This window comes from Phodopus roborovskii, unplaced genomic scaffold (assembly GCF_943737965.1).
Source record: "Phodopus roborovskii unplaced genomic scaffold, PHOROB, whole genome shotgun sequence".
NCBI lineage: Eukaryota > Metazoa > Chordata > Mammalia > Rodentia > Cricetidae > Phodopus > Phodopus roborovskii.
This window is the reverse complement of record NW_026126999.1, coordinates 383054-408729: the sequence shown is the minus strand read 5'-3', so window position 1 is coordinate 408729 and position 25676 is coordinate 383054. Positions and strand designations below refer to the sequence as shown.

The 25676-nt window shown below is 41.2% G+C and overlaps 1 pseudogene; it reads left to right on the top strand.

Moving 5' to 3' along the window:
* Window positions 1–25676, top strand: part of LOC127214754 (sodium- and chloride-dependent transporter XTRP3-like) — a 542154-nt pseudogene that overhangs the window by 170195 nt on the left and 346283 nt on the right.

Below are 25676 nucleotides of genomic sequence, written 5' to 3'. Positions count from 1 at the left end.
TCAGCTCCTTCTCAAACCACCTACAGAATCAACTAGCCGATTACCGATTGCTGCACAACAAGCAACAAGTAAAAGACGTATGAGCAAGACTACAAAGAACAGAAATTAACCGCCGGCCAGTTTACCTCCCAGTGGGTGTCAGTGTCAGTTTCCAGGGAGAAGGGTCTCCAATCTCGGTGGAACCTCCAATGAAAGACCCCAGCAGACCCCAAGAGTTTGGAGCCTGTCAGGGGGGAAGGCCCTTGCCCCCAAGAGACGAGACAGGACCATTGGATGCAAGTGCAAGAGGTTATATATTGTTTACACACAGGTACCTATGGACACTTCAGTCTTTCAGGAGACTGAGTGAGCATGCTTGGTTAAAGCATATGCAATTTATATAAGGTTAGTGTGGCAAGAAGCAGGCTTAAAGAAGCAGAAGCATGGTTACAGGGATTTCATTGTTTCATCTAAAAGTAACAGTTGTAGTTAACCAAGGACAGTTGGTTATTCAGGTTGGACACAAAGAATACAAAGAATTCAGTTATGACTATCTCAGCATCCTGGATACTATCCTGCTGAGCTTGCTTTAGTCCAAGCTGCAGACCACAGATATCTGGTTGGTGTCGGATGAGAGCAGGACCTGGTTCCCTCCTGTACTTTTCTCATAACTTTACCTTGGCAATTAATGAGTGCAGCTCAAACATACAATAAGCATAGTGGGCATCTTTCATTAAAAGCTTTCTGTTCCTCCACTAAGTTTTTAACCTCTGGGTTGTGCATATGGCCTGTGATCTGCTTCCTTTCCATCCTTTGTGTGTGTGTGTGTGTGTGTGTGTGTGTGTGTGTGTGTCTGTGCATAAAATGTGGTACCAAGTAAGGCTCATTATATATGTTCTTGTATTGTTGTTTTCATGACAAAAAGATTGCAGAGCTCTTTTGCTTGGATTACATCTTTGAGGTTTGGGGAAGTGAAGGAAAGGTTGCTAGGCAGAGCTGAGAAGGTGCCCACATTCTCACCTTGGTAGAAGCAAGCACAACTCACAGAGACAAGTTGATGTGGGCCATACCAGACCTGCTGTAGTTGCTATTTGGTACTTTGACTTAAAATTAGACTACCTTATGATCTTTGTGTGTTAGATCGTAACTCCAAACAGCTGTGAGGAACATGGCTATGGCTCCTGCTCCCAGGTGTCTCTAAGAATAACCCTCACAGGCCTTGACCTCCTTCAACATCAAGCTGAAAGTAAAACCCCAGTGTTTTAAGAGCAGGTCTCCCCTCTGCAAAGCAGGCACTGAGATGACTGTTTTCTGTTCCTGGAAGGTGTTGTGAGGAGAAATGTTAGAAAGGTGTTGGTGGTGCTGTGTGTGCCTGCAAGGGATGAGGATATCTAAACAGTACCAATAAGGGAACAGGTAAGATCCCTTGATAGGTACCCTATCAAATAGTCAAGGAAGTGAAGGCTGACAACCTTAGGCCCACCCCCATTCCAAAGGGATAAAGCTATTATTTTCCCTTTCCCTGCACCTGTTACATTTCTTGGAGTCTCCCATCTGTAATTTGAGAAGACCTCTACATAGGGACATATACCAGACTCAAAATTGTGGAGGAGGACTTGGAAGTGTCCAGACTGTGGCAGCACTCTCTTGTCAAGTGAAGGAACCCTCTCCAACCGGGATAAACTTGGTGAGAAGCCCAGACAGCTTCCACTTCCACCAGGAATAAGAAAAGTAGGGCTCTGTCTGTCTGTTCAAAGTGATTGATCTCATTTTGCTATCCATGTGATAATTAGGCTAGAGGGGCAATTCACAACTTCAAAACCAAGAGACTTTGGACTCCAAGGAACCAAGAATCTTGGTGAGGAGAGTGGGAGGGGTGGCTCTCCCCCTGCCCCCTCCACCTGTAGATTGCTTTATTACCCTGTGCTGGGCTCTTGAGCTAACACTGCTAAATTTAAGCACCTAGAGGTAGGCTTTCTTTGGTAGGTAAGGTTTCCTCAGCTTTTTTCCTTCCTGAGCTGCTTTTGCACACAGGCAAAACCTGACCTAGTCCTGAAGTTTTCCAGCATGGAAGGGAGAGATACTGAGCCTGCCTTTGAATTTGAAGTGGGTATTGCCTGAAATTCCAATGAAGCCTGTGAGTGAGCTAGCAGGGCAAGTCTCTAAGAGGAAATCTTTGTTGGCGTTGGCACCCCTTTGCCCAGAACTTACGGAGTTACAGCTGGGGTGCTGGAACAAATGACCCCTGCATACACTCACACACACATACACACACACAATACCTTCCTTAGGCTCACCATGTCCCTGGTGTACTGGTCGGTCGGTTGGGTGGGTTTGTCAAAGAATGAATGCCAAGAGTACTGAGCTGAGGGCTGTGGGTAGGGGTCGTGCTGCTGGAAACCTTTTTTTTTTTTTAATGGCTTTTCGAGATAGGATTTTTCTGTGTAGCTTTGGAGCCTGTCCTGGCCCTTGATAAGTAGACCAGGCTGGCCTTGAACTCACAGAGCTCTGCCTGCCTCTGTCTCACTAGTGCTGGCATTAAAGGCATGAGCCACCAACATCCAGCATGGCTGCTCAAATCTTAAACATTCATGAGTCCCAGGCTTGCATTCCCAGTGCAGTAATTATCAATCCTTGAAGCTAAAGGAGACTTCCAGTTTTTCCAGTTGTGAACCTCCAGCACTAAGATTATTGACCTAGGAAGTTCATGTGAATTTTCAGCAGCACAGGGTCAGGTGCTAAACAAGCTCTTACCATTGGCAGATGTAGGCAAAGAAGGATCAGCCTGCCTGAGTTGGAATGATGGAGTTGGAATGATGGCTTTGCTGGGGTACTACTGTTCTTTGTAGCTGGCATCTCCAATAATGGTGTGCCTCAGTTGTGTGTAGAATATCTTTTCTCTTCTTCCTGCCTGCTTTTGTTCCTGGCCCATTGTGATATGGGCTCACCTACTCTCCATACTTTCCAGTTTTTTGTTTGTTTGTTTGTTTGTTTTGTTTTTTGACAAAGGTGTTGTTTTACTTATTCAAGGACAGAGCTTGAAGGAACTTTAGTTGCTGGTACTCCACAACCTCAAGTTTCTGACAATTGTTTACTGTCTGGTAAACTCTTACCAATTTAGAGCCATGTGCAGGGTCATGGTTGCTCACTGGCTGGTCATTGTGACAGTCCCTGCCTAAGAGAAACTATGTGACTTATCTTGTGTTTTGAGAATGAGTAGGGCCCTGAAAATGTTACTTAAAATTGTTCAGAGTTTGGCTGCAAAAAGAGCAGCAGAGGCAGCATTGATGATGCTGAGAGAGATAGGGACAGTGACGACAGTGTAGAGGAGGAAGCTGTGTAAGGATCTGTGGGAGAAAGTTGCTGTGGGGGAGAGCAGTGTGAGAGAGTGAGTGAGCGAGAGTGAGTAAAGGATGAATAAATGATGTAGATGAAATGTGTGTGAGTGTGCGAGAGAGAGAGAGAGAGCTGTTGCTTAGCTGTGGTTGTGGAGATGTGAAACTGTGGAGGGGGGCAGGAAGATGAAGCTGTATAGAAAAGAGATTCAGAAGAGAGATGTATGTCAAAAGGAGATGTGTAGCCATTTGAAAAGAGAGGTAACTAAATATAAAACTATGTAACTGCAAGAGAGAGCGATGTGTGTAAGAGAAAACTGCCTGGCCATGTGAAAAGAGAGATAACTAAATATAAAACTATGTAACAGCAGGAGAGAGTATGTAAAGAGATTGTCACGAAAAGGAGATTGAGTAAGGACAAGATTACCAGCTTTTTTCTTAGTTTACCAGCAGGAAGCATGTCTTTCTCCTAAGACAGAAAAGTCTAGCAATCCTCAGATAAGAATCTTTCCTAAGTCCCCTGCCACTCTGAGGCATTCTCTTGGCTACCCTGGAGCAGATCTGGGATCTGGCCTCCCATGGTCTTCATCACCCAGCTTTCTTCCATGATGCACCATGACCTAGAATTAGCCAAATAAACCCTTTCCTCCCCTTCATTGCCTTTGTTTAAAAAGGTTTACTACAGCACAGAAAGAAGAGTAGCAAGGTGCCATAATAAACTACAATATTTACAGACAGCCATGGAGAAATGGACACCATAGTAGACAGGATATATTAGCAGAGGCCAAGGGGATACTTTTAAAGGCAAATATAGCGAGGACTATGCAACAGGTTTTGAGATGTCTTTGAGCACATGGACTGAAAACAAGCAACACCTCAGTCCCAGACTGAACATAGTTCTAGGCAGACCTTCTTGACAAGTTCTGGTGGTCTTTTTGTTTCTGTATGTTTGGTGACAGTGACAATCAAGCAGTCATGTATAAGAACCCCTCTTCAGAGCCTCCTGGCCTTATTTACTTTTATATTAGAGTTGATTAAAAATGACCACATTTTTATCCTGAAAACCTTCAGACCCTGTAAAAGAATTTTAGTGCTTTTCCCAGATGTTACCAGCTGTGGGCAAACTCCTAAGACATTTGACCCAACGATTACACCATCTGCTGGGTTGATGTGAGCAGGTTCCGTGTGCTCTGTCTCCAAGTCATCTGTGCACTTCTTTGATTGGGGCAGCATTAGGCTCCATAAAGACCTCCCCTTGAATGGAGTTTTATTTTCCTCTCAATTTTTAAGATTCCACAGCACTTATATTATTGAATCAATTTCACATATTTTAAATTAAACATTGTGTACAAACATTATCTCCATTTCAATGAAGATAAACTGATAGTATTGAGTGAACTTTTTGCACGCTATTGGCAAAGTTATTTCTTACAAGCTGAGGCTTACTCCACTCGTGGGTTCCCACAGGTGGTCTATTTCACTTCATCGATGCCCTACTTTGTGCTCATCATCTACCTGATTCGGGGTCTCACACTCCAAGGAGCCACCAATGGCCTGGTATACATTGCCTGGAGATAGATGTCTAGAGAGCCCTTCCCTGGACTCCCTTAGTGTGACAGCTCTCAGGACTGGGGCGTCTTAAACCTGTTGCCTCTAGTTTTGTGAGGCGTTCGTTTGTTTGTTGGAATTTATCCAGCAACAGGCATTTTGTAGCCTTCAGCTCTTCATAGCCTTTGCTGTCTTTAAGATGTCTGCTGTCTTGGAGACCTCTGCTCCCGACTCCTACTCTCTTTGGAACTCTTCAGCTGCCCTGTCCTGCTGCTGCTTTGGTGGTAGTGATGAGGATGTTACCTTTCCTTCTGACTCTTCCTGTCACTTCCACAATCTCTGGTTCCTGTTTCCCCTGTGAACACACTCTAATAATGATGAAGCAGATGTTGCATATGCTTTTCAGGAAAAACTGAACCAACAACACAACAAAGAAACAAGTCTGCCCAAGCCTAGCTTAGTGAACCAATGAAGTTTATTGCCTTACTTACAGGGCCATGGATAATTCAAAGGCAACTGTATCACAGGAAAGTGCACCCCAGCATAGGCAATGACACATAAAAGTTACATTCCCAGAGCATCCTGCGCAACCTGTCTCTTATCTATATTAGTTGTTCCAATGAAATAATCTTAGGAAGTGGCCTTATGAATCTGGTATATTTTGGGAGCCTCCTGAGACCTACAGGTTTCATTAACTTCCTGAAACTTTTTTGTTTTTTTGTTTGTTTTGAGACAGGGTTTCTTTGTTTAGCCATGGGTGTCCTAGAACTCACTGTGTAGACCAGGCTGGCTTTGAGCTCATAGAGATCCACCTGCCTCTGCCTCTCAAGTGCTGAGATTAAGAGTGTGCCACCACTGTCCAGCTGACTTCCTGAATCTTAACAAGCCACACCCCCCTTAGGAGGAAAAGTTTCATTGGGAGGAAATAGCTGTACAACAATAGGCAAGAAAACTTCATAGAAGAGGAAAGTTTTATGAGATATAATGTTGTGTAACCCAAGAGCAATGCAGCTAACTCAAAAACTGAGCCAAGCACCTGCTTATACAGCCAGACAAAGAATATGTGTTTGCATCAATCACGACAGTTACTGATCAATTGAAATACCGTGTTTGCACAAATAACAGGCAGCCTCCCCCCAAAAAAGGAGTAAAATTTTTTACATAAAAAAAATCTTTTTTCATGTGTACTGATGTTTTGCCTGCATGTTTGTCTGTGTGAGGGTGTTGGATCCCCTAGAACTGGAAGTACAGTTGTGAACTTCCATGTGGGTGCTAGGAATTGAACCCAGGTCTTCTGGAAGAGTAGCCAATGCTCTTAACTGCTGAGCCATCTCTCCAGTCCCAATGGGCCGCCTTCTTGACTAACAAGGAAAATACACCCCCACACACATATTTAAAATTGGATGGCTGTTAAAATTTAGCCAAGGTTGTTATGGAAGACTGTTCACTGAAAGTTGTTTAAAACACTCAAGGCTTAAATAGTGCCTTCTAGATTAGTGATGCCCTTTGGATGCAAGTAGTTTTGAGACACTATAGCTTCCTCAAGAGTGTACACTGCAGGTGAGCTAGCATGATGGCAATCTGGATGGTTTGTTGGCTGATTGTCTCCATTGAAGAGAATGAGGGGAATCTGGGAATGGTCTAGTAGCTTTAAATTGAGGCATTAAATCACTCTTGGTGCTCTATCTCTCTCTGTATCTCTCCCTTTCTCTTGGTTTTTCAAGATGGGGTTTCTCTATTGCTTTGGAGCCTGTCCTGGAACTTGCTCTTGTAGACCAGGCTGGCCTCAAACTCAGAGATTTGCCTGCTTCTGACTCCCAAGTATGCTACCAATGTCTGGCTCACTCCTGGCTCTTAACATATTAGTTTATTTAAGCAAATAGTAAACATTAAGAAGCACCTGTGATAAAAAGCTTCACACTAACATTAACAGTGAATTAAACATACATTAATAGTGCTTTGACAATGTTTAGCAGTGTTTTTTTTTTTTTTTTTTTTTTTTTTTACTCTTACATGTCCTTGGGAGACTTGGGTAACTTCAATGAGGGTTAGTGGTGCAGTCCACCTGCAGAAATATACTATGCATAGGTCTAGAGAGCTGGAGAAGTTGGGAGGTAGTTTCCCCTGTCTCTGGCCCTACCTCTCCTGGGAGGGGGGGAGTCTTGGAATGCGGGGTTCCTCAGTCTTATCCATATTGGCCTTCTAGATTGAGGAACTAGCCAACTCCAAGGCCTGGATCAATGCAGCCACGCAGACCTTCTTCTTACTGGGCTTTAGGGTGTGGTGGCCTGATTGCCTTTGCCAGCTACAGTGACCCCTCCAACAGCTGTCAGAAGCATGCCATTATTTTGTCCATCATCAACAGTACCACTGCTATGTTTTGCAGCATCGTGATCTTTTCCATCTACGGCTTCAAGGCCACCTTCAACTATGAAATCTGCTTAAACAAGTGAGTCTAAGCTGTCCCCCAGAACCTTAGGCCCCAAGAGGGAAGGCAAGGCTCCAAAGCTCCGAGCTGTCTTTGGCTTCCCTCAAAACAGATGCTAATATGTCCAGTAGGGAGGTCACTTACATGAGTAGCCATCTCTAAACTAGGACTGAAATTAATGTATGTTCAGATAACTTGTATTTTGATAAGAATTTAAATTTAAGTGATTCTAAGGTTAATGGGTTGCTCAGTGGCACAAGCCATATTTAAGCACAATGTTAATTTTTGCCACCCTAAACAGTTTCATCAGGTATCACTGGCACAGATCTTAAACAGCCTCACTGTAGGGTCAGGGTTCCTGTCCTCAGATCTGAAGCTTCTGCACAGGCATTCAGACATTCATAGCTGCCCTTCCTTACAAAGGGTTATTAATCCAGGGTCCCTCTACTCATCCATATTATCAGAGTAGTTAGGGCCAATGGCCTTTTAGTTGTAAATGTCAAGATGATGATCTGCTCTGCAGGGTGATTCTGCTGCTGACAAATTCTTTTGACCTAGAACTGACAGCCAGCAACCTGGAGGAGGTGAAGGACTACCTGGCATCCACCTACCCAAGCAAGTATAGTGAAGTGTTCCCACACATTAGAAACTGCAGTTTGGAGTCAGAGCTGAACACGGTAAGAGGCCTGGAAAGGGTGTGGACTGCCTCTCTCCACACGGTCCCTGAAGACAGGGAACTGGCTTGTTTCCCCAGCAATAGTGACGAGAGAGCTGGACTCCCAGGTGCTACTAGAAATTCTTTTCATTGGAAAGCTTTCCTCCTTTTCCTTGTCTCTTTTTGAAATTACAAAAAAATTGGAAAAGGCAAAGGGTAAGGTAACATACACAATCACAATCACAGCACAAATAAATGCTACAAACTTATCATTTGGAGGTGTGTGTGTGTGTGTGTGTGTGTGTGTTCATGTTCATTCATGGCCCTCATTGAATTGTATTCCCATGATTCCTGTAGTTGTTTGAGGCAGGAGGCGTTTAATATGAGGCCACCCTGGGAAATTTAAAGAAAAACTCAAGATGAAAGTCAAATATTCCTAAGTTTGGAAGTTACCTTCCCAACATTGCCCTACTCAAAAATAGGCAGGAACATAATGATAAGTGGCATCTATTTTATTTATCAGTGGTTCTAGGAGTTACTTTTCTCAGTCAACATCTTAACTTTGAGAAAATGCCTAAATAATGTGGGTGTAATCTCATTCATTCTGGGTAACATCTTTTATTTTCACACAAGTATACACATCCCTCTTACTAAAGACTTTAAAAGAGATTTGTCATTCAAATCACTCTTATTTTCCATGGAATTCTCTCTGTTAGGTGGAGGCTTTTGTTTATTTTTACTTTAAATTTAGCATCCCTTTCACAAGATTCATTGGGTGGGAAATTCTTTAAGGGATTTTTTTTTCAAGAGATTTTTATTAGAACTATGTTAATATCACTTGACTTGTGGCTTTTGATTGAAGAGTTTTCTCTCATTCACTTAGGTGTTCCAAGCAAGAAGGTAGAGATATGTAGTTGGTCTAACAAGTGGTATATTTTATTATGCTGAAGGTCATCAAACAAAATTCACATTCTACATTCCCAATTATAGTCCTATCTCCCCAAAGCTGCTCACCTATGCAATATATCTTAGCTGAAGATACCGGTCCAGTCTCATGGTATTCTGGTTTGAGGGTCAGGATTTTGGGGGAGACTCTTAAGCCATAGGGCAGACCAAGGTGGCATCTCTCCAGTGTCACCATTGTCCTGAAGATTCACAGAGCACTGCATTGCCCTTGCCCTCTGCTTAAATGCTGTTAGAAGGGTGTTGCAGAGTTGTAGATGTGTATCTGGCTATCTTAAGTAAGTGATGTCACTAGGTTCTGTTTATCAGGTGCAGCCTTGGGTCTAGTGGAGTTCTTGACTAAGCTATTTTTACTTGTCTAAAAGTTTTTTTTTACTATGCTCATCACATTAGGCATTTCATATCATCCTACTAAATTTTTTTCCCATGGATACTTTAGACTATTTTTATTAGATTGCTTATTTTCTATTTCTCTTAAATAGTGCCTTTCCTCTCATTTCTGTCACTTATTTTTATTGCAAAAGGAAAAGGTCTTATGTAAATCTGGTTAGAAGTCGCAATGAATTCTTATGAATTTCCATATTTGCTGTGTCTTAATTTTGCTGTGAAGAGACACCATGAATGAGGCAATTTACAAATTAATTCATTGAGACTCATAGTGCCAGAAAGTTAGAGTCTGTGATTATAATGGTAGGGAGCATAGTATCAGGCAGGCAGGCAGGCAGTCATGTCAGAGTAGCGATAGCCAAAGTTTCCATCCTGATCCACAGGGGGAAGAGCACTAACTGGAATGGCAAGGAACTTTGACCCTCAGTGTGTGTGTGTGTGTGTGTGTGTGTGTGTGTGTGTGTGTGTGTGTGTGTGTCCACCCCAGTGACATACCTCCTCCCATGAGGCCACATCTCCCAATTCTTCACAAGCAATTCCACCAACTGGATACCAAGCATTCAAATATATGAGACTCTGGGAACTATTCTCTTCCATTCTGTATTCCTTCCCTCTTATTTGATGTCAGGAAACAGAGCAAATGCTCCAAGACATGTTCTGCCCAAGAGTGTAGGGCCCAAGCAACCATGGACGGTGAACCCTTCCAATCTGTGAGGGCAAGTATATCTATCTTCCTCCCTTCAGTTGTTTTGGTGGTTATCTTCTTCACACTGATAAGAAAAGTAACTCACATAGGAGTTTCCATAAAAAGTTAGAGCAAACAAAACATATTCATACTACGGTAGTTAAGATGAGGATGGCCCCCATAGGCTCACATATTGAATGCTTGGCTCCAGCTGGTGGAACTGCTTGAGAAGGAGGTTGTGGCCTTATTGAAAGAGGTGTGTCACTGGGAGCAGGCTTTGAGGTTTCAAAATGCATGCCATTCACTGTTTGCTGTCTGCTAAATGCTTCTGGGTCAAGATGCTATCTACCGCCACAGCGCTGTGCCTGCCTGCCTGCCTACCTGCCTGCTGCCTGCCATGGTAGTCATATAGAAATGTTGAGGCTGTTTGATGTGTGGTAGCATTTAATTCTGATGTTTCTTTGTTTACTCTTTGTCCAGATGACCTATCAATTGAAGAAAGTGGGGTATTGAGATCATCTACTATTAATAGTTGTTAATCTGTGTCTTTAATTTTAGTACACTTTTTATGAAATTGGATACACTGGAGTTTGGTGCATATATGTCTGGAATAATAGTGTCTTCTTGGTTAATTGTTTGCTTAACTACAATGGAATGCCATTCTTCTTTCTCTTCAGTCTAGTGTTAACTTGAAGTCTATTTTGTCAGATATTAGGATGGCAACATTTGCTTGCTTTCTCATCCCATTTCATTTGAGCATTCCCTCCTCTCCTCACACTCTGTCTTCCTCACCCTTTTATTATTATTTTCATTTTGAAAAGGATCTCATACTCCAGGCTGGTCTTGAACTCATGATACTCCTGCCTCCATCTTTCAAATGATGAGAATACAGACATTTACTACCCTGGCCAACTATATAGTTGCTTTAAATGTTTATACCTTATTTCCTTTTCTTCACCACACAAAGACTCCAGCAACAATGGAAATGGAATTGAGAGTGGGTCTATTTGTACCATTTTTATATTTAAGTACATTCTTAGAGATTATATTTAGAAAATACTCTTCAAGAATAGGGATACAGAAGACCTATAGCTCTGGATGCCAAAAACAAACAAAATTGGTTAATTTTTGTTAGATTAGACAGGATTTTAGAGACTTTGTTTATTCTGTGAAGACAGTCCAGGTTATTTCATGGGGAAGGCAACATTCTCTTGTGCTGGTTCAGGTCCAAGTACCATAGCATCCGTCCAAGGCATGGAAACACAGTGCCTTACTTCAGAGGCCTTTGAAGCCTCAATCTTCTACACTTGCTCACTGTTCTCTCCAAGACTTCCAGTTTTGCTTTTCGAACCTGGGAGTCTTTGAGACTTCACTTCCTTCCCTTTATACTCCCCTCCTTCACTGTTTCTCATTTTGAATTTAGATTTATTACACTTATGGGGGAGAGGGTTGTGCATATGTTCCACAAAGCATGGGTGGAAGTCAAGGGACAAGTTGAAGTCTTGAGCCTCTCCCTCCCAGGACCCCAGGGAATCAAACTCAGGTTGTTAGGCTTGGTAGCAGGAGCCTTTACCCACTTTGCCTTGAGAAATTTCCATGCAAACTTAAAATCATAAGTTAGACAACATTTGAATTACCAAAGAGGACAAGAATAATCCATATCCAATTTATAGGCCACAGGTTGGACCCTTTTTTTAAAACCTTATGCAATTTATACTTACCCACATGTTTGCCATTTTATTTACCATTCCTTTTTGCATTACAGCCTTTAGAATTTGTGGATCCTCCCTTAAAATATCTTCCTTTACAGACATCATTTTTTCTCAATAATAAATATTTCCATGTTTAGTTTATATGTAAGTATCTGTATTTGGCTCCCAAGTTAAAAAATAAAAATTCAGGTTAATACTTATTTCCTTGCAACACCATATTTGCTTCTTCCCTTCCATAGTTGTTGAAATTCTTTCATCTTTTGTTAGCAAGAAATGCTGTCTTGAATGCTGCCATGATCTTCCCTTTGTCTTCGGCTGTCTCAGTGGTATAGATGTAGCTTTATGTATTCAATCTAGACCTACGTGACAGGTTTTCTGACCTATGGACCATGTTTCTTAAAAATTTGGAAAACCCAAAATCTGTTCCCTTAAATGCTGCTTCTCCTCTGTACTGCCTCAACTGGAACTTCCTATCTTAAAATTTGTATATTAGACTATTTATTGTTTTGATTCACCTTTTCAGGTTAGTTGTATTAATTTCTATTTGTGCTGTTATATATTTAATCTTCCTGTCTCTTAGCTACAACTGAGTATGCATCTCCCAGTTCACTATTTGTCTTCAGTAGCATCAAATCTAATACTTAACACTCAATTGACTATTTCAACAATTCCTCCTTGTCATTTATAACACTATCTCCTCTTCAGTGATGTCCATTTCTATGTACATATATAACTAATTGTTTTCTTTTTTAACACTTTAGACATACCTATTATAATAGTGACCACAGGCAGGAGAATGAGATACTACTCTAGATGACTGTTACCCCTAACCCTGTTAGAAAGACTGGCACATGTGACGTAGGAGTTAGCTCTCTGAAAGCAGTAAGTTTGCCACATATATTGTAGTTGAGAACAGAGGCTAGTGTTAAAATGAAGATTAAGGGTTAAGAGAGCAAAGTATGGAACACTAAGATGAATAAGAAAGCTTATGGGTGGGTATGAGATAAACAGATAAAAGGGGCAGGGATCTGAGTGACATCAAGCAGGCTGTCACTTCCAAAGTCCTTGAGGAACACAGGTAACACATTACTGTTCTTTTATGTATTCTTGCATCTAATGAAGCTAATTATAACTAGATTACAAGCTTAAATAGATTTGCTTTTCCTAACAGGATTCTACCTAGGTAGCTGTGATAGTTAACTATCTGCCATGGAAAAGCTACAAGTTGGTCATGTAAATGTGAGAAAACAGCTCGGTCTAATTACTAGTACTTGAGACACCTGCAAAGTCTTAAGGCAGCAAGACCTGCTAATAATAAATAACAGAGTCAAGGTTAGTAAAAAAAAAAAACTGGAGCCACAGATGGACCTACAAGATCTTGTACTACCCCTAGATGAGTGGGCAGTGTATAAACTGTCTTGGTGTCTCCCTGGTTGGGTCAGGAGGACATGCACATGGTGTGTGGGGCCATGATAGCCAAGAGAATTAACCAATCTCAACAGATAGTTTCTGTCTACCTTCTGCCATTGTGCTATTAAAAGATTGAACAAGAAAATTCAACAGCTTTTTCCTCTTGGAAACCCTTTCCATTCTAGAGGGGTTCTCTCACCTTTCCTTATTTCCTCCCTCTCCTGAAGTTTGTTGGTTTTGGAGACAGGGTTTCAAGGTTTCTCTGTGTAGTTCTGTCCTGAAATCTGCTCTGTAGACCATGCTGGCCTTGATTTGCCTGCCTCTGTGCCTCTGTACCCTTTGAGAGCTGGGATTAAAGGTGTGCATTACCATGCCTCTCACTCTGAAATAGTTAATAAAGGCTGCACCTTTAATTTTAATTTGCAATAGACAATGAACTCAGGCTCACTATCTCAAGGCCAATTTCTTTTGTTTGTTTTTGTTTTTAAGACAGGATTTCTCTGTGGCTTTGGAGGTTGACCTGGAACTAGTCCAATCTTTAATTATTCTGAGTGGCCAGCCTCTTAGGAAGACACTGGGTAAATCCCAACTGGATGAAAAAGTTCCCCTCACTGTGGTTATATACTAAAGCTTGCCTGAGGGTTCAGAATACAAAGCTAGCCACAAGCCATAGAGGTCAGGCCGTGGTGATACACGCCTTTAATCCCAGGATTCAGGAGACAGACGGATGGATCTTTGTTCATTCAAGGTCACACTGAGCTATGTGAAATTGATCCAGTTTAAAAGAGAAACAGCTTACACAAAGGTGATCCTAGCACTTGAGGTATATAAATAAGATAGGAGCAGATAATCAGTCTGGGACATTTTAGTCTCCAGCCACATTGAGGGCAGGATGGCTTCAGGATGGGCAGAGGTAAGAGCTACCTACTTGGATGCTTTGCTTCTCTGATCTCTCTACTTGAACCCGAATATCTGTCTCTGGGTTTTTCATTTTCCGTGTTACACCTCACTTTCAAAAACTCCGCAATAGTAGTAAGAATGACACACATAATCAGCTTTTAATATATTTTATTAAAACTTGTAATCAGCACCATTGGTATGCCATTAAGCTGATCTGTATATTAGTCAATCAGGTTACTATAGCAAAACATCAAAGACTGGGTGGCTACACCAACAGATACTTATTCTCACACTGATTTGTTTGCTTCCAGGATCAGTGATATCACTGTCTGTCATCTTATTAGACTAGGATGTCTCCCTTTAAGCCTCACTTTACTTTAGTGACCCCCATAAAGACCTGATCTGCATGCAGTCACTTTGAGTGTAGAACTGTACAGTGGTGGCACATGCCTTTAATCCAGGCACTTGAGAGGGAGAGGCAGGTTTATCTCTGACTTGGAGGCCAGCCTGGTCTACTGAGTGAGATCCAGGACAGCTAGAGCTGTTACACGGAGATACCCTGTCTCAGAACATCAAAACCAAAGAGAAAACTATCATAGCACTTTTGAATCTGACATATGCCATCCTTGAAGAGACATGTTCTAGATGCTTGTCATTCTTTCTCATGTTGACTTTACCTTCCTGTGGCTTAATTTCTAGCAGTCCTGTGGTTAGCTAAACTCACCCATCAGGACCCCTTACTTGTGTCAAAAGGGATTTGACTTTAAGCAAAACTACAAGGCTTGGGGCTGGAGAGATGGCTCAGAGGTTCCGAGTTCAATTCCCAGCAACCACATGGTGGCTCACAACTATCTATAATATAATCTGATGCTGTCTTCTGGCATGCAGGTATGCATGCAGAGTGCTCATACATAAAATATAAATTAATTAGAAAACAAAACAGTAAGCTCAGCTTCCACAGCAGGTCATCAACACAGGCATGTGGATACCTACCACATTTCCTCAGTCCTGGAAACAAAGATCCAAAATTTATTTTGATTTTGCAATATTTTTATCTAAAATGTAAGCTTGAGCAGGAAGAAGAATGCAGAGTTCTGTACCGACAGAGAGGTCCATCACATTTTATGTATATTCTACTCAGTCCAGGTGAGCTTTGGGACCTGGGCTGAAGGAAACACTGGCCAGCTTCGAAGTCCCAACATCTAACATATTAAAGACTGGTAACTAGTATCATTTTGTCATCTGCAGGCTGTCCAGGGCACGGGCCTGGCCTTTAACGTCTACATTGAGTCCATTAAAAACATGGATGTGTCCCAGTTGTGGTCAGTTCTCTACTTCTTCATGCTGCTGATGCTGGGTATGGGGAGCATGGTAGGGACAGGAACGGCCATCCTCACCCCTCTGATGGACAGCAAGGTCATCTCCAGATACCTGCCCAAGGAGGCCATTTCAGGTCAGGACACCAGGCAGTGGAGGTGGGGCATGGTTGGGTGGCAAAATGCAAGAAATCAGTGGAGGGGGCTAATTAGGGCCATGTGCTTCTAAGACAACTCCAGAAGGGCTGCAGGGGTGTAGCTGTACTCCTGCTACAGTGCGATACTCAGCTCCAGAGGTGGACTAAGAAGTCACCACATCCAAGGGAAACGATGCAGTCAGCCTACCCTTGGGAAAAGGTTACGTCTACCCAGCCTGCACTCAACGGTCTTCAGGCTTTGAGAGCCTACATAGATTTTTCTTTTAATCAATGGATAAATGCCCATTTCCTAAGGCAAGCATATGACCTCTTCCCACAGCAGAAGGAGCTCCCAGGAAATAAGCACACAACCAGTCACCTTGTTCTGATTTCTAATGCTAGTAGTTTTAGTCTTTGTTCTGAAAGTCACTGGAAAGAATAATCTGAGCCTGCTGTTGGCACTCAAAACCTGTCAGTGAGGTGCACTATGCTGCTGTTAGCAGCAGTTGTCAGTCCCTGATCCTGTCCGACAAATCACTGTAAGGTCACATACCCACTTTCTTCATGCATTTCAACTGTGAGGCTGTTAGCAAAGGAACTAGCTTTTCCTGTGTCTACTTAACTAATGTCACTACCGGTCTACCCAAGCAGGGGTCACGAGGACTCAGTTACCAGCCACTTCCACCTCTGATAATTCTGTAACTCCATATCCATGATGGGTAAAACAAGGTTCCAACTAGTCTTCATGTTCTCACCACCCACTGGAGGCTATACCCTCTTTACTCAGCACTTGGCATCCTCCCTGGGATTGGACCTCCGCAGCCCAGATATAGGCAATGCCCCCAACTGCTTTTTCCCCTGAACTGACATTCCCTACTGAGCAGCTCCTATAGTTCATGTGGGCAAACCTACCCTCCAAAGCACCCCTCGGGAACTGTGACTCCTGTGGTAATATAATGGGCAGGCAGGAGGTAGAAAGATCAATAGTAGTCTTGTGCTGTAGGTCTGGTGTGTCTCATCAGCTGTGCCATTGGCATGGTGTTCACCATGGAGACTGGGAACTACTGGTTTGACATCTTCAATGACTATGCAGCCACACTGTGCCTGCTGCTCATTGTGCTGGTGGAGACCATAGCTGTGTGCTACGTGTATCCTGTTCTACATGGGGCAGATATGCTGTAGTGTTATACTAAGAAAATCATAGGTCTGTTCCTGAGCAAAGGCTCTCAGATTTCAGTGACCTCTTGCTTCCTTGGTTTGCCTGTATCCAAACACTTATTTCCATTACCTCTCTTCTATGTTTTATCTGGCCAAGGACTCAGCCTCCAGGCATAGATATTCTGAACATCCACCAGCATTAGGGTTTCCAAGAACCCTGGTCAAATCCAGTTCCCTGTTAGGAGTGTTCTGTTTAGTGTTTGTGTTAGTACTATGTTTAGAGTTAGGGTTAGGGTTAGGGTTAGTGTTATGGATTGGATTAGGGTTAGGTTATGCTTAGGTTTAGCTGTTAGTGTTACTTTTAGGGTTAGTGTTATGGTTATGGTTAGTGTTAGGGTTAGGTTGAGGATTCAGATTAGGGATTGATTAGGGTTAGCGTTAAGGTTGGTGATAGCGTGAGGTTTAGAGTTTGAGTTAGTGTTAGTGTTAGGCTTAGGGTTAGGTTACAGTTAGATTGGGGTTAGGGCTAGTGTTACGGTTAGGTTAGGGTTAGGCTCAGGATTAGGGTTAAGGTTAGTGTTGGGTTTAGGGTGAGTGTAATGTTTAGCATTAGTATTAGTGCTAGTGTTAGGGTTAGGTTAGTGTTAGTGTTAGTTTTAATAGTTGGGATGAGGGTTCCGTTTAGAATTAGTGTTATTACTAGTGTTACAGTTATGGTTAGGGTTACAGTTAGGGTTAGGATTATGGTTAGAGTGAGGGTTAAGGTTAGGTTTAGGATGAGGGTTCAGGTTAGGGTATGGCTAGGGTTAGTGTTAGTTAGGGTAAGGTTAGTGTTATTGCTAGGCTTAGGGTTATGTTAGGAAGAGCTTTCTGTTTAGTGTTTGTGTTAGTACTAGGGTTAGAGTTAGGTTTAGGGTAGAGTTAGAGTTAGTGTTATGTTTATGGTTAGGGTTAGCATTAAGTTTGGTGTTACCGTGAGGGTCAGGGTTAGTGTTAGGGTTAGGCTTAGATTTAGTTTAGGTTAGGGTTAGGGTTAGGGTTATGGCTAGTTTTAGTGTTAGAGTTAGGGATAGTGTTAGTGTTATTGTTAGGCTAAGGGTTATGTTAGAATTAGCTTTCTGTTTAGTGTTTGTGTTGGTACTAGGGTTAAAGTTAGGTTTAGGGTATGGTTAGAGTTAGGGCTAGGATTATGGTTAGGATTAGCGTTAGGGTTAGTGTTAGGGTTAGGTTGTGAATTCAGTTTGGGTAAGGTTAGGGGTACAGTTAGCGTTAGAGATGGTGATAGAGTTAGGGTTAGGGTTAGTGTGTTAGTGTTAGTGTCAGGGTTAGAGTTAGTTTTATGGAGAGGATTAGGGTTGGGTTAAGGTTAGGGTTAGGGTTATGGCTAGGGTTAGTGTTAGAGTTATGGTTAGGGTTAATGTTATTGTTAGGCTTAAGGGTTATGATTACAGATACGTTTAGGTTTATGTTAGGGTTACGGTTTGTATTTGGATTAGGATTAGGTTAGTGTTAGGGTTAGGTTTAGGTTACAGTTAGGGTTAAGGTTAGTGTTGGGTTTAGAGGGAGCATTTAATTTAGTGTTAGTGTTAATGCTCAGGTTATGGTTAGGGATAGCATTAGGGTTAGGATTATGGTTAGGATGAGTGTTCAGGTTAGGGTATGATTAGGGTTAGCGTTAGTGTTAGGGTTTGGGTTAGGTTTAGCGTTAGGTTTGGTGTTAGTGTTAGAGTGATTGTTAGGGTTAGTTTTAGTGTTATGATTACGCTTAGGGTTAAAGTTAGGTTTAAGTTAGGGATAAGGTTTGAATTAGGGTTATCGTTAGGTTTGGTGTTAGTGTTAGGATTAAGGTTAAAGTTATTTTGGGATTAGTGTTAGGGTTAGTGTTATAGATAGCTTAGGGTTAGGTTAGGGTTAGGTTAAGGGTTAGTTTCAGGTTTAGTGTTGGGTTTTGGGTGTGCACTACATTTAGCCTTAGTGGTAGTGGTAGGGTTAGAGTTAGGTTTAGGATTAGAGTTAGGTTAGGGTTAGGGTTAGCTTTCGGGTTAGGGTTATGGTTAAGGTTAGGTTAGGGTTAGTGTTAGTGTTGGGTTTTAGTGTGTATTACGTTTAGTGATAGGGTTACAGTTAGTTCAGGGTTAGTGTTAGAGATAGGGTTAGGTTTAGACTTAGAGTTAGTATTAGGGTAAGGTTTAGGGTTAGTGCTTAGGATTATGGTTACCGTTAGGGTTATGGTTAGTGTAAGGTTGAGGGTTCAAGTTAGGTCATGGTTAGGGTTAGCGTTAGGGTTAGAGTTACTGTTAGGTGTAGGGTTAGGGTTAGCGTTATGGTTACACTTAGGGTTAGGTTTATATTTAAGTTTAGAGTTAGTGTTAGGGTTATGGTTAGCGTTAGTTTAGGCTTTGGTTTAGGGGTAAGGTTAGGGTTAGGATTATTGCTAGTGTTAGGTTTAGGTTAAGGTTACAGTTAGTGTTAGGGTTTGTGTGTGCATTGTGTTTAGCATTAGTGCTAGGGTTATGGTTAGAGTCAGGGTTAGTTTTAGAGTTAAGCTCATGTTTAGATTTAGATTTACGGTTAGGGTTAGGTTGAGGTTTAGTGGTTAGTATGAGCATTCAGGTTGGAGTTAGTGTTACCACTAGAGTTAGAGTTAGGGTTAGTGTTCGTTTGGGGTTAGATTGAAGATTCATAGGTTTGGTTAGGGTTAGCGTTAAGGTTGGTCTTAACATTAGAGTTAGAGTTAGTGTTAGTGGTATGGTTAGGCTTTGGGTTAGGGTTAGGTTAGGGTTAGGTTTATTGTTAGTGTTAGGTTTAGGTTAGTGTTAGGGTGAGGGTTATAGTTGGGTTTTGGGTGTGTGTTACTTTCAGCGTTAAAGTTAGTGGTAGTGTTAGGGTTAGTGTCAGGGTTAGTATTAGAGTTAAGGTTAGGTTTAAAGTTTAGCTAGTGTTAGTGTTATCATTAGGGTTAGTGATTAAGATGAGTTAATATTAGGGTTATGGGTATGGTTAGAGTTACGGTTAGCTTATGGTTAGAGTTAGGGTTATGGTTAGCATTAAGGTTGGTGTTACCGTGATGGTTAGGATTAGGGTTAGTGTAAGGGTTCGGTTTAGGTTATGGTTATAGTTAGGGTTATGGCTAGGGTTAGTGTTAGACTTATGATTAGGGTTAGTGTTAGGATTAGGTTTATGGTTAGGTTTAGCATTAGTGTTAGGTTTAGTGTTAGGTTAGAGTTAGAATCAAGATTAGGGGTTGGGTTAGTGTTAGGTTTAGGGTTACATTAAAGTGTTGGGTTTTTGGTGTGCATTAAGTTTAGCCATAAGGATAGTGCTAGGGTTATGGTAAGTGTGCGGGTTAGTTTTAGAGTTAAATTTAGGTTTGGAGTTAGGATTAGGGTTATGATTAGGGTTACGTTAATGTTAGGATTATGGTTAGTGTTCAGGATGAGCGTTCTGTTAGTGTTAGTACTAGTGTTACATTAAGTTTGGGTTAGAGTTAGAGTAAGGATTATGGTTAGTGTTAGGCTTAGACTTAGGATGAGATTTCGGGTTAGGGCATGGTTAGGGTATGGTTAGTGTTAGGTTTGTTGTTAGAGTTTGGGTTAGAGTTAGAGGTAATGTTAGAGTTACAGGTATGGTTAATGTTATATTTAGCTTCGGGTTAGCCTTAGGGTTAATGTTAGGGTTATGGTTAGAGTTAGTGTTAGAATTAGGTTTAGGGTTAAGATTACGGTTAGGTTTAGTGTTAGGTTGAGGGTTAGGTTAGAGTTAGGGTCAGGGTTAGGGTTAGGGTTTGGTTTAGTGTTAGGTATATATTTATGTTAGGTTTAGGGTTAGTATTGTGTTTAGGCTGTACTTTAAGTTTAGCCTTAGTGTTTGTAGTAGGGTTACGCTTAGGGTCAGGGTTAGTTGTATAGCTAAGGTTTGGTTTAGAGTTACAGTTAGGGTTAGCGTTCGGGTAAGACTAGTGTTTCTAGTTAGCATTCGTTTAGTATTAACATTAGAACTAGGGTTACGTTGAGAGGGTTAGACATAGGGTTAGGATTTAGGTTAGCGTTCAGGTTAGGGTTGGGTTGAGAGTTCAATTTTGTGGTTAGTTAGGGTTAGTAGAGCGCTAAGGTTAGAGTTAGTGTTAGGGTTAGGCTTAGGTTTAAGATATGATTAAGGTTAATGTGAAGTTTATGGCTAATATTAGAGTTATGGTTAAGGTTAGTGTTAGGATTAGGGTTAGGTTTATGGTTAGGTTAAGATTAGTGTTAGGTTTAGTGTTATGTTAGAGTTATTGTCAGGGTTACGCTTTGGTGTGAGATTTAGGTTTACGTTAGGGTTACGGTTAGTGTTGGGTATTTGCTGTGCATTAAGGTTAGCGTTAGTGGTAATGCTAGGGTTACGGTTACTGTAAGGGTTAGTATTAGAGTTAAGTTTAGGTGTAGATCAAGGGTAGTGTTAGTGTTAGGGTTTGTTTAGTCTTACGATTACGGTTAGTTGTTAGGATTAGTGTTATGGTTATGGTTAGTGGATAGATTTAGCCTTCCATTTAGAGTTAGTGTTTAGTAAAAGTGTTACACTTAAGGTTAGTGTTTGGGTTAGAGTTAGGCTTAGGATTAAGATAGTGTTAGGGTAATGCTTATATGTTAGTTTTAGGATTAGGTTTACAGTTATGTTCATTGTTAGGGATAGGTTTAGGTAAGGGTTATGGTCAGGGTTTCATTGAGGGTGCTAATTTGTGTACGGTTAGCGTTAGTGTTAGGATAGAGTTTGTGTTATGGTTAGTTTAGAGTTAGGGTTAGCTCATACGTTAGGTTTGTGTTGTGTTTAGGTTGAGCGTTCCGGTTTGAATTAGTGGTCGTATTGGTGTTACAGTTATTGTTAGGTTTAAAGTTAGAGTTAGGATTATGGTTAGCGTGAGGGTTAGTGTTAGAGTCAGGAAGTGGGTTCAGGTTAGGGTATGGTTAGGGTTAGGAATAGGGTTTGCATTAGGGTTGTTGTTAGCGTGAGGGTTAGGGTTCGGTTTAATGTTAGGGTTACGGGCATGGTTAGTGTTATGGTTAGCTTATGGTTAGGGATAAGGTTACAGTTAGGGTTGTGCTTAGCATTAAGGTTAGAGTTACTGTGAGGGTGAGGGTTATGGTTATGGCTAGGGTTAGTGTTAGAGTTGGGGTTAGGGTTATTGTTAGGAATAGGATTAGGTTTATGGTTAGGGTTAGGATTAGTGTTAGGTTTAGCGTTAGGTTAGAGTTCGATTCAGGGGTAGGGTTTGGGTTAGTGATAGGTTTAAGGGTTACGTTTGGGTTAGGGGTAGTGTTAGGTTTTGCTGTGCATTAAAATTTAGAGTTAGTGGTAGTGCTAGGGTTACAGTTAGTGTTTAGGTCAGGAGTTCCGTTTACTGTCTATGTTAGTACTAGTTTTACAGTTAGGGTTAGGGTTACAGATAGAGTTAGGATTATGGTTATGATTGCGGTTACGCGTAGGATGAGATTTAGGGTTAGGGCATGGTAACGGTTTTGGTTAGCGTTAGGTTTGGTGTTAGTGTTTGCCTTAGGGTTAGAGGTAATGTTAGTGTTACGGGTCTGGTTAATGTTATAGTTACCTTAGGTTTATGCTCAGGGTTAGTGTTAGGGTTATGATGAGGGATAGCTTTAGAATTAGGTTTAGAGATAAGATTGGGGTTAGGTTTAGCGTTAGGTTTGGGGTAGTTTAGAGTTAGGGTAAGGGTTAGGGTTAGGGGTTGGTTTAGTGTTAGGTTTATGGTTACGTTAGGTTTAGCGTTAGTTTTGGGTTTAGGGTGTACTTACGTTTAGTCTTTGTGGGTGCAGTAGGGTTACATTTAGAGTCAGGTTAGCTAAGGTTAGGTTTAGAGTTACCGATAGGGTTAGCATTCGGGTAAGATTAGTGTTTCTATTTAGCATTCGTTTAGTATTAGCGCTAGAAATAGTGTTACTTTGGGATGGTTATAGATAGGTTAGGATTTTGGTTAGTGTTCAGGTTAGGGTTGGGTTGAGGGTTCAATTTTGTGTATGGTTATTGTTAGTGTAGCATTAGGGTTAGAGTTAGTATTATGGTTAAGCTTAGGTATGGGATATGGTTAGGGCTAATGTTAAGTTCATGACTAGTTTTATGTGATAGAGTTATGGTTTGGGTTAGTGTTAGGATAAGGGTTAGGATTATGGTTAAGATTAGTGTTAGGTTTTGTGTTCTGTTAGAGTTATTGTCAGGGTTAGGCTTTGGTGTGAGGTTTCGGGTTATGTTTGGGTTTGGGTTAATGTTGGGTGTTTGCTGTGCATTATGGTTAGCATAAGTGGCTGTGCTTCGGTTAAGTTAGTTTGAAGGTTAGTTTTAGAGTTAAGTTTAGGTGTAGAGTTAGGTTTAGTGTTAGTGTTAGGGTTAGTTTATTCTTACGATTACGGTAAGCTGTCAGGATTAGTGTTATGGTTACGGTTAGTGGTTAAATTTAGCCTTCCGTTTAGAGTTAGTTTTTAGTACGAGTGTTACACTTAGGGTTAGTGTTTGGGTTAGAGTTAGGCTTAGGATTATGGTTAGCGTGAGGTTCAGGCTTAGGATGAGAATTATGGTTAGGGTGAGCTTAGTGTTAGGGATAGGGTTAATATTAGGTTTACGGTTATGTTTAGTGTTATAGTTAGCTGAGGGTTAGGGATAGTGTTAGCCTAATTGTTAGGTGTTAGTTTTAGGATTAGGTTTAAAGTTATGTTTAGTGTTAGGATTAGGTTTACGTAAGGGTTACAGTCAGTGTTAGGCCTAGGGTTTGGTTTAGTGTTAGATTACGCTATGGTTAGAATTACTGTTGTGTTGAGCGTGTGCTTTACGTTTAGCCTTAGAATTTGTAGTAGGGTTAAGGTTAGGGTCAGGGTTAGTTTAGAGCTAAGTTTAGGTTTAGAGTTTATAGTTAGGGATAGCGTTCGGGTAAAAGTTAGTGTTTTGATTTAGCATCTTTTTAGATTTAGTGTTAGAACTAGGGTTACAGGGGTAGGGTTAGAGTTAGGGATAGGATTTTGTTTAGCGTTCAGTTTACGGTTACGTTGAGGGTGCAATTTTGTTTACGGTTAGAGTTGGTGTTAGGATAGAGTTTGTTTTTTGGTTAGGTTAGACTTAGGGTTAGCGTATGAGTTAAGTTTCTGTTGGGTTTAGGTTAAGCGTTCCATTTTGAATTAGTGGTCGTATTGGTGTTACAGTTATTGTCAGGTTTAAAGTTAGAGTTAGGATTATAGTTAGAGTGAGGGTTAGTGTTAGAGTCAGGAAGTGGGTTCAGGTTAGGGTATGGTTAGGTTTAGGGTTAGAAATAGGGTTTGCATTAGGGTTGGTGTTAGCATGAGGGTTAGGGTTCGTTTTAATGTTAGGGTTACGGGCATGGTTAGTGTTATTTTTAGCTTACGGTTAGGGTTAGGGTTCCAGTTAGGATTGTGCTTAGCATTAAGGTTGGTGTTACCTTGATAGTTAGGGTTATGGCTAGGGTTAGTGCTAGAATTGGGGTTAGGGTTATTGTTAGGAATAGGATTAGGTTTTTGGTTAGGGATAGGATTAGTTTTAGTTTAGAGCTCGAGTCAGGGTTAGGGGTAGTGCATTAAATTTAGAGTTAGTGGTTAGTGGTAGTGCTCGGGTTACGGTTAGTGTTTAGGATGGGCATTCCTTTTACTGTTTATGTTAGTACTAGTGTTACATTTAGGGTTAGCGTTAGAGTTAGAGTTAGGATTATGGTTAGCATTGGGGTTACGCTTATGATGAGTTTTAGGGTTACGGCAGGTAACGGTTTTGGTTAGCATTAGGTTTGGTGTTAGTGTTTGCCTTAGGGGTAGAGGTAATGTTAGTGTTAGGTGTTTGGTTAATGTTATATTTAGCTTAGGTTTAGGCTCAAGGTTAGTGTTAGGGTTATGGTGAAGGTTAGTTTTAGAATTAGGTTTAGGGTTAAGATTGGGGTAAGTTTAGTGTTAGGTTTGTGGTAGGTTAGACTTAGTGTAAGGGTTAGGGTTACAGTTAAGGGTTGGTTTAGTGTTAGGTTTATGGTTACATTAAGTTTAGCGTAAGTGTTGGGTTTAGGGTGTACTTACGTTTAGTCTTTGTGTTTGCAGGAGGGTTACATTTAGGGTCAATTTTCGTTTTATAGCTAAGGTTAGGTTTAGAGTTACAGGTAGGGTTAGCGTTCAGTTAAGATTAGTGTTTCTATTTAGCATTCCTTTAGTATTAGCGCAAGAACTAGTGTTACGTTGGGAGGGTTAGAGATACGGTTAGGATTTTGGTTAATGTTCAGGTTAGCGTTGGGTTGAGGGTTCAATTTTGTGTATGGTTATTGTTAGTGTAGCATTAGGGTTAGAGTTAGTATTAGGGATAGGCTTATGTTTAGGATATGGTTAGGGTTAATGTTAGTTTTATGGCTAGTGTTAGTGTTAGAGTTATGGTTAGGGTTAGTGTTAGGATAAGGATTAGTTTTATGGTTAGGTTTTGTGTTCTGTTAGAGTTATTGTCAGGGTTAAGCTTTGGTGTGAGGTTCGGGTTATGTTTGGGTTTGGGTTAATGTTGGGTGTTTGCTGTGCAGTAAGGTTAGCATAAGTGGCTGTGCTTCGGTTAAGTTAGTTTGAAGGTTAGTTTTAGAGTTAAGTTTAGGTGTAGAGTTAGGTTTAGTGTTAGGGTTAGTTTAGTCTTACGATTATGATAAGTTGTTAGGATTAGTGTTATGGTTACGGTTAGTGGTTAGATTTAGCCTTCCGTTTAGAGTTAGTTTTTAGTACGAGTGTTAAACTTAGGGTTAGTGTTTGGGTTAGAATTAGGCTTAGGATTATGGTTAGCGTGAGTTTCAAGCTTAGGATGAGAATTATGGTTAGGGTGAGCTTAGTGTTAGGGCTAAGGTTAATATTAGGTTTACGGTTATGTTTAGTGTTATAGTTAGCTGAGGGTTAGGGATAGTGTTAGCCTAATGGTTAGATGTTAGTTTTAGGATTAGGTTTAGAGTTATGTTTAGTGTTAGGGTTAGGTTTATGTAAGGGTTAGAGTCAGGGTTGGGTGTAGGGTTTGGTTTAGTGTTATATTACGCCATGGTTAGAATTACTGTTGTGTTGAGCG